The following is a 16605-nucleotide window of genomic DNA, read 5'->3' on the forward strand; positions in this document are numbered from 1 at the left end:
TGTTTACATCAAAATTGCAATATCCATGATACAATACAATAACCTATTAAAAAATAATACAATATCACGAACCATATCTACAATATACCCACAATATATTTAACACTCACAAACGACAATACATTCAACGTTCACAAACTCATCCATGATAATAACAAAGTTTCATCATTCAACAACAAAATCCTCATTTATTAATAAAACAACATTCAAAAACAAAGCATATATTATAACAAAAAAGCAATATTTAATATCAAGTACATGGTTCAAAAATAATAAAATCATCACTTCCATCACAAAAACAAACACATATATGGTTCAAATCCATCACATCCCATCCTGTTAAAAAACTAATACATTCATCATCATCACATCTCATCATATAATTCTACAACAAATACAATACGATAAGTTATTAAATAAGCACATGGCTCAAATTCTTCACTATATTTTCTATTTTGAAAGAATCCTGCTAATATATGAAACTAAAGTTAAAATAGATATACACACAAAATAAAACTACTTATCAAAAGAATGCACAATTAATAAACACAAGTTTAACATGTTTTAAAAAATACATACCTTAATGATAGAATATAGTATCAAATTTAATTTTTCAAATGATGATGTTTTATCTACATTATTTCTGAAAAACAAAAAAAGAGCTACATAAATTGAAAATTAATAGAACCATTTTGCATGTTTTATTAGTCATAAATAAAAAAAACGGTTGAAAGTCATTATGAATTATTTTATCAGTAGTGTTCGGGTCTTAGGTCTCTTGTGAAGTCGAAATCATATACATTGGAAAAACAGGACTCATTAATGAATAGCGAGATAAGAATTCTTACATTTGCCACTCTACTACCATCTTGATCTGATATTCCATTGACTGCTCTACTATCATGATTGATCTTCCATCGACTACTCTAATGTTGTGACCTGAGTCTTCAATTCTCTTGATTTTCTTATTCTAACGCTTCCACTTCGAGTAGATGAAGAGTTGGGACGACCCTGACCCTAGGAGCCATCACATGATGATATACAACTTTTGTCTGGGAAGCCAAGGTTGCACAGAGTTCTTTTTTATTTCACCGACAATATCATAATATATATCATTTATAACATCGTCTAATAGAGTCAGTCACTCCTCTCCCTCTATAACAGACTGAGACATATGTACAACTCAACTAGTGATTTCATCTTATGTAAAAAATATTTATATCTAATATACAATTAATAAAGCTAGTCATTGTTAAATGTGAGTGGTAATAAAGTTTATATGATCTTTATCGAGCATCGACAAAAGTGCATCCTTTTTTTTTGTGTGTATTGCAAAATGCCTTCCAACAAGTGGGACATTTTTGTAAAGTATTTGCCTGCATACACCATTTTTTAATAAAATAAAATAAGTTCATTAATAATTAAAAAATTCTAATATAACTTTAAAGTAAACTTACTAAGACTATTACATGTTCTACAATAGATTGTGATTCAACCGTATGCTTTGTGGATCCGATGCTTAGGTCAAAGAGGTCAATATTTTAAATGTTTCAATTGCAATCGATGAATTTTGCTATTATTTTTCTACAACCCAAGTATTCTTTCATGCATCCCAAATCTAATTTGATACATGGGATATATGATCTTGTTCTCTTCCTTCTCCACTTACATAACAAGTTCTTGTATAATTTTATACAATAATTGTTTCATATTTCTTAAAATTGTCTCATGTCTTGACTCCCAAATATATCTTTCCTACAACAATATTGAAAAAATTGTATAAAAAGATATTATATTGTACAGTATCAATAATATTCAAATTATTTGTCAAAAATTTTTGATAATAAAAGTCTTTAAGATCTTTGTCTACATGTCTTCATATAGAACCAGAAGCGCACTGACACTCTTTAAATTTTTTACTTATATAAACAACTACACTATAACCATCGATAGTAAAACTACATGGAAAAACTTTTATTTTTAAATAATAAATAAAAAATTAGATGAATTGAAATTACTAATAACATTAATACTTACCAATCTCTAACAATCCTCAAAATAATCTAATCAGAGTGTACTAGTGTACTGTTGTAATATCTGACATAATTATATCTGCCAAAAAATATTATAACATATACACATGTCAAATAATAATCAAATAACACATACACAAGTAAAAGTAATCATATTCTAAAATTTAATCATCATTACAATCTGAATCGATAACATTAACAATTTTTAGGTATTCATCGCTAGATTCTATTAATATATCAAGCTCCTTATAGTTGGACATCTCTCCATCATCTATTTCCTCGTAAATAATATTTACATCTACAAGTAATTAGGATGTGGATTGAACTTGTGAATTAATTGAATGTATATCCACTTTCACATTTTGAAATACATCATGATTTGGGTTGTGATGGAGTTTGACATTTCTATGGTCAAGTGAGGCTTGATTTAGTAAACTGTTAATTTTTCACTAGATCTTCTTCTTTTTTCGTGTATTTAATATAAAAAACTTGACCAGCTTGTACCACCAAAATGAAATGTTTAAACTTGTTGAATCTTTTATTTATATTAACTTCAACTAAATTATAGTTAGAATGTATTCTAGTACCTATTCTTAGAGTCTGATCATACCATGAATTTTGGATAACACATACCTTTTATGGATAAAGTAGGATATTCAACTTCAATGATTTTGTCAAGTCTGCCATAGTAACTAAATTCAGTATTTGTGTGTTGGTAGATCCTTTTACGCACACACCTGAATTATTAGTCAGTGTATGTGAATTGTATTGTGCTACGTGAAATTTGAAGTCATTAACATAGTAACCAGAGAAGACTCTTATATTAGAGAGAGGTCCTAATGTAAGATCCATTAGTCTAATTGTGCCCATTTGATCTATGGTCCTTTACCTATAAAAGTATTTATAATATAAATTATGGATTGTATCATACACTTAAAAAAATAATTTAGTCTCTAACTTGCATAGATTTAAACCATAATGTAAATTTCGTATCTAGTTTTCTTATCACACTTGCATCTATTGATGAATTTTGTAGTTGTAGTTGTTGTTCATACAAGCTACCATAGAAGATAATTTTAAGAAATATGGTATAACAAATAAATATAAGGGGATAAATATTGGAATATAGATGTTAACTCACTTTATATAGGGTTTGACCTCCTTATAGTTCAAGAGTATGTATGTTCTTGATATTCTCTTTGATTTAACCATTTGCAAACAAATGCACCAATTGGCCTACTATAAAACTTGAAAATAGAAAACATCCCTAAGTCTATCATTAGAATTTTGAGAACACTTGTGATGTTTGGCTTTCACACTATCAGCAAAATAATATGAGTAGAAAGTGTAAGATCGTGGATGCGCGCTAGAGGGGGGGGGGGTGAATAGCATGGTCGTTGCGTTTTCTTCGTTCATTCTATTAGAGACACTAAGCAGTAGAATTAGTAAAGGATGCAGGGACACACGAATTTTACTTTGGTTCCTAACCCCCTATGTTTAGTACGTCCAAGGCCTATGTACGAGAGGCGTCCGTACACTAGTTGTCTCTTTTCCAAACGTTCGTTCAGAGACGGAGAAATCTGTCTTACAGTCTAAATAATAATAACAATAAATTGAAACAATAAGACTTAAAGAAAGTAACTAAATAATTGAAGTCAATCTAGAAGTTCTGAGCGCCGCGCACTCCTCCTAGATCTTCCCCAGTTGCAAGAGTTTGGTCCCGTTCGTGCTCAGTTGCACCACTAGTTAAAGAGGATGACTTGTGGATGTTGTGCTCTTGTTGTTCATGTTCATCTCCTTTTATAACTTCTTTCAGTTGACTAGAAACCTTATACAGGCGACTGGATAGGATCTGATCCGATCCGATCTTCTCGATCTTATCCAGGCTGAATCTTCCCGATTGAGTCGCTTGGATCCTGAATTGAGTCGCCTAAGACCTTCCAGGCGCCTAGATTCAATCGAGTCACCTGGATCCAGTTGACTCAGGCTTGACCTGAGTTGACCCCAGGCTTGATTCGACTGCCTCTGTTTGCTTTACTTATGCTTTCTCTATCTTGCTTTCAGCTCTTGGTTCTTGCAAGACAAACATACAAACACGCAAACAACCTAAGCCTTATCCTGTGGGTCTAACTTCGAATTTCTAACAAAATCCTGGGTTAGTTTGACACCTACTGTTCCCACACTAGGAACGTGCCCTTACCCACTCCTCTCAGGAGAAGTTTTGCAGACAAGTCCTGCAAACTTATTGGACTTCCCGCTTAGCCATGGTCCTTGGCCCCCAAGATTTGCTGCTAGGCTACCAGTCTACCTGACCGCCTAGACTTCCACCAAGCTTCCGGTCCTCCTGACCCTACTCGCTTGGATTTTTACCATGCTTCCCGGTCCTCCTGACACTGCTTGGACTTGCACCTAGTGCACTTGACCTTGCTAAGACTTCTGCATGATCCTCTAAATTAGGACTTGCCTTTGGCTACCCTACAACTAGGACTTTCCTTTGCCTAGCCTACAACTAGGACTTTCCCTGCCTAGCTTCACTCACCAAGACTTCCTTGCCCAATCTTATAGATCAGGACTTTCATTGCCTAATCTAACCAACTAGGAATTCTCGCTAGTCATCTAGTCAAACTGACCTGACTAGACTTCACTCACATCCAAACATCAGGTCCTATTTGGATCAACCCTTGGTCAAACTGACCAGACCTAGGTGTATTGTCAAACATCGAAACTCTAGGGTTAGACTTAGTGCATCTTGCACCAACAATCTCCCCCTTTTCAATGTTTGATAATTTTTAAAGTTAATTTAGGTCAGGGTTTAATAATCTAGGAGAAATCTAGATTTTTAACTTAAGTTCCTTCTCCCCCTTTTCACACATCAAAAATATTGAGTAAGTTTAAGTTTATTTTGCACCAACAATTAGGGTAATGCCTATGGTCACAACTTAGTCTTGATAGTTCTTGAAAGACCATAGTAAATAATTTTGAAAATAGTTTTTCACAAAAATTCTCATAATAACTTGTCATAAGTTTTTTTTAAAAAAATTCAAAATAATTATCCAAAAGCTTTTCAAAATAACTGATAGGCTCCCACAAGAGTACGGGTGTCGTTAAGTAATAAAAGATATTGAACCTAGGGACCGTGAAATTTAATCACTAAAGTTTACACAAAAAGAGTTGCAAACACACGAGTTTTGGGTGATGGGGAGAGAGAGAAGTCAAGTACCTACATCTCAATCAAAGGGAAATCAACTAAGTGATAGGATTGGGAAACAATCCTAGGATATCGGATTCCTCAAGATTATGGGTGATGATCATGGATTCCTTACCATTCCTCAATGAGTAAACTAATACAGAGATTCTAACCAAGATATCCAATCAGACCACGTAAGGACCTTTCGGAATAATCATGACTCCTCTAATGTTACGACTGCTAGTCCGAGATGATACCTAGATAGCCTGGTTCTATAGCTCTCCCGCTGTCACCGGGCACTCCAGCAATACTACTGGTTTCCTACTCCCTGTCATCAAGTACCCAATTAAAGATCTCTTCCTAGCAATCAATAACCGTTAGTTATCTCTCATGAGAATTCATTATAGTCTAAGAATCTTCTCGAAAAGTCTGGTTAAAAGTTCACCTTCTGTCACAAGGCACCCCGGTTATACGATCCTAAGATTTTCATTAAACTATAGTTCACTCTCATCCATATGAAATTAAGTCTTCACAAATATATCATCAAATAAATGCAAGGCACAAATTCATATAGCAAAGCATAGTCAAATCCTTGAACATGGCAAATAGCAAATCCATATATTACAATCATCCATTTACATCTCGATTCCTCCTACATCCTAGAATCTAGAGGTCTACTTATAACGGAGGAAATACAATACAAAGAAGAGAGAAAGTAGTACATCTTGCTCCTAAATCTGAAAGAGAAAAAGGGCAAAAGACTTATCAATGGGTACAATCTTCCTTGTCTTGCAGTCTCCTCGTCGACGGTGGATGGAATTGGTGGAGCAGTCCTCAACGAGTGAATGGATCACTGAAATCTTCTCCGGATAGCGGCTACGGTGTCCTTGATTCACCTCCAAGTGCTCCCCCCGCTTTTCAAAATTTTTAGAAGGGTTTATATATGCCTAGACGCGACACGATCGTGCCTCATGGCACAACCCAAGAAGCATGCCTCCCCATTCCGTCACACGGGCGTGCCGTGCCTTGTAGGCACGGCTCGTGGCTAGCTTCAATCTGGAAAGAGGAATGGTCGTGCCTCATAGGCATGGCTCTAGCCACTTGTGCCTTTGGTACTGGGACACGGCCGTGCCTTGTAGGCACGACCCGTGATCTGGAAACAAAGGACCACAGGCCCCCCTCAACATCATTTTTTATGTCTGAATTCTCGACCCACCAGGACTTTTTGCCCCTCGGTCCACCCGACCTACTAGGACTTCCCACCTAGCCGCAGCTAGGACTTTTTGCCCCTCCGGTCCACCCGACCTACTAGGATTTCCCACCTAGTCGCAACTAGGACTTTTTGCCCCTCGGTCCACCCGACCTACTAGGACTTCTCATCTGGTGTCTGATCATCTTGATTCAGACACGGGAACACCCACTTCCTTTGTTTAAGGTTCAAACCACATGGTTAGATCTGGTTCATGGCTCATCCGACGATTAGTCCGGTAAAAGGGCTTCTTCGCTCTGATACCACCTGTTAGTACTGATGGAATCAAAATATCTCCACAATGGTATGATATTGTCCACTTTGGGCCTAAGCCTTCATGGCTTTATTCTTGGGCTCTCCCCAAAAGGTCTCATACCAATGGAGATACTTTCCATCCTTTTAACCCAATGATCTTTTCCATTTACTTTAGATGTGGGACTATGTTTGCACCCTTACAACCCAACACTTCGTGCATATGTTGATGATGCCACCTCATGGGAAGCTGTGGCGGCAGATGTATACAAGCGTTGAAGTCTAGCAGTTAAGGGAAAATAATACATAACCTTCCATGCAATATTTTTTTTCTTCCTTGCAATGCGACTACGATGCTTGTAGCGAGGGTGACCACAAATTTTGCATTCAATCAGTTCAATGTCTTCATTCCAATATATCATGCAATTGTTTACACAACAATCGATCTTCTCTACGGGCAACCCTAAACCCCTTACCAATTTCTTTGTACTGTAGAAACTATCAGTCATTTGGTGATCAGTAGGAAGCAACTCTGACATCAATTGACAAATGTCATCGTAACATCGTTATGATAAATGATGTTCAGCTTTGATGTTCAATAATCTTGCAGTAGCTGATAGTTGGGAATGGCCAGATGGAATACCTTCCCACACTTCTCTTTCACTAGCCTTTAACATATCATATAGTTGCTGAACTGCAGGTGTTGGTAGTTCATCTACATTAGATGGATCAACTGCATTAATTGCGTCATAAATCATTGATTGCATCATATGATCATTAGATGTTGATTCCTCTAAAACAGTTGTGCCAGATGAAGAAGCAGCCGAAGTTCCGATTCCATGAGAAATATAAGGCTCCCCGTGACAGTACCAATTGTAGTAGTTTGGAACAAATCCATTTTTACAGATATGCACTTTCACGGTATCCTCATCACGAAAAGCTTTATTTCGGCATTTGCAATGATTGCACGGACAACGTAACTCTGCACCATTCATGCATTCTGGATGACTCTTAGCAAAGTTCACAAACTCTTCAACTCCAGCATAAAATTCAGCTCGGATAAATCCATCGTCTAATCTATTGTACATCCAAGCTTTATTCATATACATTGCAACCTTCTACAAAAATAAATTTTCATTGATTCAAAATAATCATGTACAAGACGAGGTATATGATTGCATATGTTTTATGTAAATCTTTAATAGTTCATTATCATAATTAAACAACTTATCTAATTAATTTAATCATTCCAATTAAATTAATTAGGGCAACGAGTACTGGAGTCACGTGACTTCTCTAATTTGGTAATCCTATTTATCATTTCCACGTAATAATTCATAATAAAGGATTGGCTACTTCTCTAAACAGTCCTAAACTTTTAAAAAATCCACACAGAAGCTTTAGGTTTATTTTAGCCCGGAAAGTTCCTAAAAGTTTATGATTTAACTTTGAAAGTTGGAAATCAAAATAAGGATAGCAATTTTTCCCACATAAACACATCTCTATTGGTAAGCCCCATGTCCGCCCATTATATAGATGGGACTACTTGCTAGGATCAAATATGAGGCAACAGGGGATAATGATAAGCCTAAAAATTATAAAATTTAACTACACTTGTGAATACAATACTATGATGATAAATATTAGTAGTTAAAAATTAAACAAATATGAGCACAATGAGTAACGCTAGCAGTTTCAAACACTCTTTCAGAATGCAAAGAAAGCCTGATACATGAATCTTTTCCTACAAGGTAATATGTGAATAGTAGTTATAGAAGTTACTAGAAAGCTTGTAGATTATGAGGCCTTGGGAATTGGCTAGCGTTTGTCTTTTTTTATTTCAAAGCAAAAGGATGCCCATGCTCAAAATTTATAATAGGTTACTAATTAAACAAATCCAATTCCAACAACATACACATTCAACAATCCATTTCAATAACACGTTTTTGTACCAAATAACTCAGTATCATCTAGAACTTGTTTGTACCAAATAACTCAGTGTTAGATTCTACGAGCCCTAATTAACAAGTTGAAAATTTTACGAGCCCTAATTAACAAATCATGCAGCCCTAATTAACAAGTAATGCAGCCCTAATTAATAGTTCATTAACTCAATGTCAGGTTCTACTATCCCTAATTAATAAGTCATGCAACCCTAATTAACAAGTTGAAAATTATACCTTGACAAAGGGCCAGAGGAGAGGAGAAGTTTGGTGCGGGAGAAATTCGACGTGTGTGGAAGTTGAAGGAGAAGTTCGGTGCGCGTGGGAGCCGGAGCTAGAGGAGAAGTTCGGTGCAGGAGGCTTGTTTGACACCGCGCGTGAGGGAGGTCGCCGGAGGAGAAGTTCGGTGCAGGAGACTTGTGTGACACCGCGCGTGAGGGAGGTCGCCGGAGGAGAGGTTGCTGGAGGAGAGGTCGTCGGAGGAGAGGTTGCCGGGAGGAGAACACCGTGCGTGAGAGGTCCGGGAAGAGTTCGTCGAGACAGGGAGGAGAAAGATCGATCGATTAGCTCGCGCAAGCGGAGAAAGAAAGGGGGCGCCGGGTAAAAATTCACGATATTAGCGACGAAAAATTTCCGTCGCTAATTAGCGATGAAAAATTCATTTCGTCGCTAATTAACGACGGAAACATTATTTCCGTCTCTATTCCGTCTCTATACTAGGGTTCCGTCGCATTAACGACGCATTAGCGATGGAAAATAATTTCCATCGCTAATTAATGACAGAAATAATTTCCGTTGCTAATTAATGATGGAAATTATTATTTTCGTTGTTAACTAGCAACGGAAATTATTTTCTGTCGCTACTACGTCGCTATATTAGGATCTCGTCGCATTAACGACGCATTAGCGATGGAAATTATGATTATGTCGTTAAAAATAGCGACGGAACCATATTCCGTCGCTAATTCTGTCGGTAATTCCAATTTTTTTTGTAGTGTTCTATCATTCCATTTATTTCTATCCAAAAAAAAACTAAATATAAGAGTCTTCAAATTCATCTCCAAACTCGATGATCCTTGATGTTGAAATGTCATGTTGTCCTATGCTTGATCTATCAACTTTATTATGTCATCTTGATCACCTTGATAACTGGCTATTTGACCGGGTTAATTAGGATCATATTGGGCTACTTTTTATTATATTTCATATCATGAATTGGACTTTTATCTTATTTTTTCTATCTTGAATTAATTATAGTCTTCATTCTATTTTCTTATTATTTTGAGGTATTTAACAATATTAATTTGTGGTAATTGAATTGGCAGGAAATTAGGATGAAGATAATGAATTTTGGAGGATTAAATTGCAAGAAATCAAGCTTGGGTTCAAAGATGGTTCGAATTGGAATTTAATTGACTAAATCAGATCAAAAGAATTCAACCAGGTCAATCAATACAGCCCAAGCCCAAGCCAAATTCAAATCAAGTTCAGCAAGTTGGTTGAGCTGAACCAAATCAACCCATTAACCAGCTAGCCCGGCCCACTTTAATTGACTCAGACCAAAGTTAATTTGGTTCAGCCAAACCCAAGTTCAATCCAAATCAAATTATCCTTTAAATCAATTGAGCCTAGTACTGTTTAAGCCCAAAGCCCATTCTGTTCAAGCCCACAAACAAATAAGCCCGGTTCAATTTCAAAAGCTGGTTCAACTCCATCCGGTTCAAGCAGCCGGTTCAGAACAGCGTTAAAAACGCAGAAGCCGGTTCAGAGGAAGGGAGCTCACGATTTTTAGGTTTCCCCTTTCTTCGTCTTTCTCATCGCGACGCCGCCACCGAGCTCCAGCGGTCGCGACGACCACCTTTTCTTCTCCAATCAGCAAAGTGCAAAGGGCGGCAGCGGCTTCAATCGACGAACGCCGAAGATTCCGAAGGAGTTCCACCGACGTGGTTCGAAGGTGGCAGCTCCTCAGTTCCCCGTCGCGGCGAAATGGGGCTGTGAGGGTCCTCCAGCACCAGTGCACGACGGTCTTCAGCACAGTGAGCAGCCGTGAGAGTCCTCCGGTGAGCTCCCTGGCGCTCCGCATCCACCGAAGCTTGGGTTGGGACACCGGCTGTAGCTTCGACCATCCCCTTCACCGAAGACTGCAAGGTAAAGGTTTTCTTTCCTTTTTCTCTGATTTTTTGGTTTGCTGGTTGCAGTTGAACAGGGGGCAGAGGAGGAGCCGGATCCTACATCTTCGTTCATCTTCCGCCGTGAGGGTCCTCCGGTGCGAGACATTCCTCCTTTGGTGTGATATCGATCAGATGTTGTTGATTGTTCCTTGTGCTGGGCCGATTGGGAGAGGGAAGAAAACACTCCACCCACTTCTCCCTTGTTCCGTTCTTTGTTTGCGCTAGCTAACTGTCGTTCTGTTGATTCTGCTAAACTTGATCCAAAACCCCCCATGAACTCTAATCTCTAACCTTAATTGCAAAACCCTAGCATGAATATTCCCTTGATCAGATTGCTATCCCTGTTTTCTCTCGTTCTATTCCGTTCCTATATCAAAACCCCCATTGGTTCCCTTATTTGTGTATACTGTTTGATGCTTATTGTTGGATGATTGATGATGATTTGGTTAGAATTGAATCTGTGAGACTGCAATTGTGTGTTTGATTGTCTTGTTGATCCTTGGTTATGTGGGATTCGGGTTTTTGCTTGTCATGATGAATTAGGAAGAAAATTCTTGTTATGTTGGTGGGGTTGGACTGTTTTGTAAGGTTATTACCATGGCTTGTATGTTGGTTGATGACATTCATGTGGTTGATTCTTGTAAATACCTAATAAACATTGTGATTGATTTTGTGAATTCAAATGCAAGGTTTGGTTGTTAATCATGCGGGTTGAATGAGTTTTGGGTGGTTGAGGTTGTGAACATGTTCCAATTGCTATAGTTGTGAAACCGGTTCTATGCTTGATGTAATGTGAACAAGTTGTTACATATGTATTAAGGTTGTATGTTGTTGTATATTTGAAATAATGAATTTCATATTGTATATTAAATTGGTGTGAATAAATGGAATGGTGTATACTATGTCGTTGTTGTTTAGTGGTGAGTATTATATATTGTCTAAATAATGTTGAACTTGTATGTTGCATGAGTTGGATGTTGTACATGTTGTATGAATAATATATTGTATGTTGCGTGCGTTGTTGGTTGAATAAATGCACGGTTAGGAATGTATCATATGTATACTTATTATTCTTGTGTAAGTTATAGGATTAAATTGGGAATAAGAGGATTATATATATTATTAGGAATAAAGCACAATAAAATTCTGTACCATAGGTCTAGAATAACATCCGATCATTGAGTCTGTGAGAGAGACGACCCGAACCTCTCTGTACTACTTAAGACGATAATAAAGAGGTTCGGTAATAAATAAATAATTAATTTTGATGGGTGTAAGTGACATTTAATAAAGGGAATAATGTAAATAATAATAAATAATAATTCCCAATATAAAATCACCGCATCACACCTCAATCTTTAAATGTTAAATAAAGTCTTGTACACTTCGTAAAAATAATCAAATATAAATATATAGTTTTAAATGCATTATCAAAGTATCATAACAGTGTGAGCTAGAGGGGAGGATGAATAACTTCAGTCGTTTCGATAATATTACGTAGCAGAAAATTTGGAATGAAGCTAATAAGATTAAACACCACGCTAATACGTTTGATTTTACTTGATTCACTACATTTTAAGACGACTACGTCTAATGTCTAGTCCTAATGACTACTACCATTATCCTTCTCTTTCTCGAGTATTTTCTGGAGGTGGAGAAATCTCTTATAATTTATTTCTATAATAAATACAATCAAATACAAAAATACAAATGAAATCAAAAGAAATTGAAATAAACATGTTTACACAATTTTGCTTTGGATGCTTCTTACTGTTTTGAATTGTCTCTTGTTGGTTCAGAAATACAGTAGTACGTCATCCTCAAACTCAAAAAATTGATAACTTTAAATCATCTCAAATAGGTTATTGCTCAAGTTGATTTCCACCTAGCAGTCGACTGCTAGACTTCACTAATTGACTACCCCATCAAATTCGAACGTTGTACTTGCATAATGGCTATTTCCTAACATGTTTGACCACCATTAGTCGAATGCTAAATCATACAGTCTCTAATCTATACGCTGCTACAGTGTCATCAGTCGATTGTTACACTCTACTAGTCGACTGATTACAATCAATTAAGTTGAACATGCGAGTTCCTAACCAAATTTTCTATTTGCTACAATAATAATCGATTGAATCATTCATCAATCGATTAGTACTATAGTAAAATATTGGTGCAGGGAGCATCAGTCTACCTTTAAGATTTCGATGTTTAATAATATATCTAGGTCTGGTCCATTTGACCAAGGGCTAATTTAAACATGACCTAATATTTGGATGCCAGTGAAGTCTAGTTAGGTCAAAGTTGACCAGAAGACTAGCAAGAAGTTCTAGTCAGTTGAACCGGACAAAGAAGTCCTAGTCAATTGAACCGAGCAAGAAGTTCTAGTTGGAGTCTAAGAGAAGTCTTAATTGGAGGCTAGGTAGGAGAAATCCTCGTTGGAAGCTGGGCAGGAAGTCATGGTGAGTGAAGCCGAGCAGGAAATCCTAATCTATAGGATTGGGCAGGTGGGAAGTCTATTAAGTGACTAGTCCTAACTGGAGGTTAGACAAAGAAAATTCCAACTAGGTCAAGGATGATCGGATATTTGACAGGTGGAAAGTCTACCGAGTGATTAGTTCTAATTAGATGTTAGGCAAGGGTAAGCTTAGTAGGTTAGACTTACAAGCTAAGGCTTAGGTAAGCCTAGTGGACCAAATAGACTACATATAGACTTAGTTTGCTTGTTTGTGTATATGTTAATCTTGCAGAAACCAAGAGCTGAAAGCAAGACTGAGGAAGCATAAGAGAAGCAAACAGAAGTAGTCAACTCAAGTTCGAAGTCAACTTAGGTCAAACTTGATTGAACTCGTTTCAGGCGCTTGGATGTTACTCTAGGTGCTAAGACCATCCAGGCGCCCGGATCAAGAGGACTTAGCCTCGATAAAGATCGATGAAACTGGATCGGATCGAATCGGTCTGGGGCGCTCGAAAAGGTATCTGAGTGCCCAGAAGCGTCTTTATAAGATCCTCAACGTGCACCATAAGAAGGAACCCTAATTACTACTACTTATTCATCCTATGGTGCTGCTGAACGCGACGAAGCCTAACTCGTGTGACTGGGGAAGCTCTAGAAAGGGTGTACTGCGCTCAAGATTTTCAAATTGGCCTACACGAGTGTTTGATTAATTTTCAATTAGTTTTACTTGTTTGTACTTTCTTACTATATTATTTGGATTGTAAGATGAGTTTCTTTACTTTCGAAAAAATTCTGAAAAAGGAGACTATTGGTGGACAGACTCTTTTTCATGCATAGGCTTTAGACGTACTAACCCTTGGAGGTTAGAAACCATGTAAAATCTGCAGGCCCATTGTGTTGTGTTTAATTCCGTTGCAAGTGTATTTGATAAAACAAACGAACAATAAGCGCTATTCACCTCCTCTAGCGCACGCACTGGTCCTACATAGAAACCCTAATTACTATATCAAACCCTAATGACGACGTGGTTCGTGGTTCATCAATCGATCAATATATCTAATCAATTGATTGATACTCCTATTTTTATCTTACCGTGGTTGAATTATCATCTTGTCTAGTATCTGATTGGCCTCAATCTACCAGAACTTTATTTTTCCAACATTTGATCAATTCTTGACTTTTTGAGACTTCACATGCTTAGCATCCGATCATGCTTGACCTGTTAGAATTTCTCCTATGCCAAAATTTTGGATCTTTCTTAACTTGTTTGGACATTCACACTCACCTAACATTTGGTCCTCTCTGATTTGTTAGAGCTTCATTAATATGTTAAGTATCCAATCATTCATGATCCACTTAGACTTTATCCATCTCACGTTAAGTGTTCGATCAACTTTAACTGACTTGGACTTCATTTCTGATGCCAAGTGTGCGGTCTTTCATAACCTACTTTGACTTTACTTCTCATGTCAAGTATCAAGTCTTCCACGATCCACTTGGATTTCGCTTCACACGCTAAGTATCTGGACAATCGTAACTCACTTGGACTTTTTATCTCATATTAACTCCTTATTAGACTTCTAACCGTCAAGTGTCCAGTTAATCATGATCCATTTGAACTCTTCGCTCAACCAACATATTAATCAACTATCATATTAGTTGGATGTTCAACTAACATATTAATTAAATATCAAAATTCAATTCAAATTAATTCAAACTTATTCAACTTGGTCAATGACTAAAGGTGGGTTATATCAACAAATTAAACCTAACCATAAAGAAAAATCCATGTCCCAATAACTCAAGTCAACAACTCTCTCGCGGACACTGGTGCATTTTTCCTTGAGAAACCAAGAGCTTGTCCAATTCCATTTGATGTGACTATATTTTTTGCAGCTATAGCATTGAATCTTTTAAATACCTGATTATTATTATAGATTTACATTTTGTATCCTTGGCCATGTGATTATCCCTTCACGTCCCTATTTTATTTAACTAATGCGTTCCCTCTCATCTTCAACCTTTAAGTAACATATGTAATATCTTTAATTATCATTCTTTATAGCAATGAATTATATATGCCAAGTCACCATGAGATATTCTCTCTAACCTTTGTCATTTATTATTTTTATGATATTTTTATTTTTGAATTTCAAAATGCATTATCAAAATTCGTTATTTTATTTTGTGTAGAACAAAATGCATATTTTTTTATAATGAAGATTCTAAACCACAAAGAGAATAGTTGGATTCTATTATATAATTCATATAAAAATATGTTGAAATGTTATTATTTAGGCTCCAAGTACAATTTTATTATTCACCCTTTAAAAAATATAATCAACTTTAATTTTTAACCTCCTAACCATTAAAATAATTTAAAAAATTAATATATCAAATTTAAAATAAAATGCAAAAGTTAGATTAAATTAATTAATTAATCCTTTCCTTAATTGCTAAATTGATTTAGTATTCATTTATAATGTTATGTTCCCCTCCTTATTTTCTTCCGTCGGGATTGAGCCAGCTGCGTAGTGCTTCCCGTTTCCCGTACGACTCTAGGAACTCTCGGCGCAACTCGAAACCCTAATCTTGATCAGGCATGGGGAGCAGCAATCTTCCTCCCAGAATCATCAAGGTTCCGTTTTCTCTTCTTCATTCCCACCTCCCGATTCTTATTTGATCCCCATTTGCCCTCGATACTTGCCTCCTATGTCTGATAGTTTTTCTTAATGTTTTCTTAATGTCTCATTCGAATAGGAAACGCAGAGATTGCTCAGTGAACCAGGTAACTGTTTTCCTTTTTTTGTCGATTTTATCTGTTACTGTTATCTCTTGTGTGGAATCGTTATATGAAATTCACGAATTGGAAATGTTTTAGGTAGCATTATCATTTTGAGACATTTTAGGAAATCTGTTGAAAAAGAATTCCTTTTGCTGTCTTACGATTACTTGGTCTGCTGGCTGACTCGGTCATATTGTGTTTTTACAGCTCCGGGGATTAGTGCATCTCCGTCAGAAGAGAACATGCGCTACTTCAATGTGATGATCCTTGGGCCAGCTCAGTCACCTTATGAAGGTTATCTGCTCCTAGACAAGCTGTTTAACTGTTCCATCTCTCTTTTAAATTATTCTTTTTGTTACATCAATTCAACATATCTGTGCAACTTATCATATGAATTCCTGCCTCTTTTTTTGGAGACATGCTTCAATGTATGAATTGTCTTTCAAGTTTTTTTTCCCTCTGATTCATACAGTCATTCTTTCCTTAACTGTATGTGTTGTTACCTTGGTTATATTTCTAGCCAT

General features: G+C 36.6%; 1 long non-coding RNA gene across 1 annotated transcript; it reads left to right on the forward strand.

The window, feature by feature from the left end:
- The first annotated feature begins 15812 nt into the window (after window positions 1-15812).
- On the forward strand, window positions 15813-16376 carry LOC141834384 (uncharacterized). Its single transcript, XR_012602327.1, has 3 exons — window positions 15813-15934; window positions 16057-16084; window positions 16289-16376. It is a non-coding gene; the product is annotated as an uncharacterized LOC141834384 (long non-coding RNA).
- The last annotated feature ends 229 nt before the right edge of the window (window positions 16377-16605 follow it).

Source organism: Curcuma longa, chromosome 9, assembly GCF_044706935.1.
Source record: "Curcuma longa cultivar G26 ecotype Majalengka, Jawa Barat chromosome 9, ITB_CL_G26_1.1, whole genome shotgun sequence".
NCBI classification, from domain to species: Eukaryota; Viridiplantae; Streptophyta; class Magnoliopsida; order Zingiberales; family Zingiberaceae; genus Curcuma; species Curcuma longa.